The sequence below is a fragment of the Cicer arietinum genome, unplaced genomic scaffold (assembly GCF_000331145.2).
Source record: "Cicer arietinum cultivar CDC Frontier isolate Library 1 unplaced genomic scaffold, Cicar.CDCFrontier_v2.0 Ca_scaffold_5784_v2.0, whole genome shotgun sequence".
In the NCBI taxonomy this organism is placed as follows: domain Eukaryota; kingdom Viridiplantae; phylum Streptophyta; class Magnoliopsida; order Fabales; family Fabaceae; genus Cicer; species Cicer arietinum.
In genome coordinates this window covers 3984187-3986352 of record NW_027339431.1, presented here as the reverse complement: position 1 = coordinate 3986352, position 2166 = coordinate 3984187, and positions in this window count along the sequence as shown.

Here is a 2166-nt window from a genome sequence, read left to right as displayed (position 1 = left end):
ATGAAAATGACCTAAATGTTCATCCAATGACACAAACACACCTATTGGATGCAAAAGATTGGTTAAGAACCCTAATTGGACTAGAATAAACCAAGGGAGGACGAAAATGACCTAAATGTTCATCCAATGACACAAATGAATTTATTGGATGAATTAGATTGGTTAAAATCCCTAATTGGATAAGAATAAATCTATGGAGGACGAAAATGACCTCAATGTTAATCCATTGACACAAATAAACTTATTGGATGCACAAGATTGGTTAAAACACTAATTGGACTAGAATAAGACTAGGGAGGACAAAAATTACCAAAAATTTCAACCAATGACACAAGCACACCTATAGGATGCACAAGATTGGTTAAAAACCATAATTGGACAAGATTTTACCAAGGGAGGAAGAAAATGACCAAAATGTTCATCCAATGACACAAACACACCTCTTGGATGCACAAGATTGGTTAAAAAACCGAATTAGACTAGAATAAACATTGGGAGAACGAAAATGACCTAAATGTTCATCAATTGACACAAAAGAACTTCTTGGATGCACAAGATTGTTTAAAAATCCTAAATGTTCATCCAATGACACAAACACACCTATTGGATGCACAAGATTGTTTAAAAATCCTAATTGGACAAGAATAAGCTTACGGAAGACGAAAATGACCTAAATGTTAATCCAATGACATAAATGAAGTTATTGGATGCACAAGATTGGTTAAAAACCTTAACTGGACCCGAATATGCCAAGGGAGGACGAAAATGACAAAAATGTTCATCCAATAACACAAACACACCTATTGGATGCACAAGATTGGTTAAAAAACCGAATTAGACAAGAATAAACCTTGGGAGAACGAAAATGACCTAAATGTTCATCCAATGACACAAAAGAACTTATTGGATGCACAAGATTGTTTCAAAATCCTAATTGGACAAGAATAAGCCTAGGGATGACGAAAACGACGTAAATGTTTATCCAATGACACAAACACACCTAATGGATGCACAAGATTGCTTAAAAACTATAATTTGACAAGAATAAACCTAGGGAGGACGAAAATGACCTAAAGGTTAATCCAATGGCAAAAATGAACTTAATGGATGCACAAGACTGGTAAAAACCCCTAATTGGACAAGAATAAGCCTAGGGAGGACGAAAATGACATAAATGTTCATCCAATGACACAAACACACCTATTGGATGTACAAGATTGTTTAAAAACCCTAATTGGACAAGAATAAGACAAGGGAGTTGGAAAATGACGTAAATGTTAATCCATTGACACAAATGAACTTATTGGATGCACAAGATTGGTTAAAAACCCTAATTGGACTAGAATAAGCCAAGGGAGGATGAAAATGACCTAAATGTTCATCCAATGACACAAACACACCTATTGGATGCAAAAGATTGGTTAAGAACCCTAATTGGAGTAGAATAAACCTAAGGAGGACGAAAATGACCTAAATGTTCATCCAATGACACAAATGAACTTATTGGATGAATTAGATTGCTTAAAATCCCTAATTGGATAAGAATAAATCTATGGAGGAGGAAAATGACCTCAATGTTAATCCATTGACACAAATAAACTTATTGGATGCACAAGATTGGTTAAAACACTAATTGGACTAAAATAAGACTAGGGAGGACAAAAATTACCAAAAATTTCATCCAATGACACAAGCACACCTAGAGGATGCACAAGATTGGTTAAAAACCATAATTTGACAAGATTTTACCAAGGGAGGACGAAAATGACCAAAATGTTCATCCAATGACACAAACACACCTATTGGATGCACAAGATTGCTTAAAAAACCGAATTAGACTAGAATAAACATTGGGAGAACGAAAATGACCTAAATGTTCATCCAATGACACAAAAGAACTTCTTGGATGCACAAGATTGTTTCAAAAACCTAATTCGACAAGATTAAGCATAGGGAGGACGAAAATGACCTAAATGTTCATCCAATGACACAAACACACCTATTGGATGCACAAGATTGTTTAAAAATCCTAATTGGACAAGAATAAGCCTTCGAAGGACGAAATTGACCTAAATGTTAATCCAATGACGTAAATGAAGTTATTGGATGCACAAGATTGGTTAAAAACCTTAATTGGACTAGAATATGCCAAGGGAGGACGAAAAT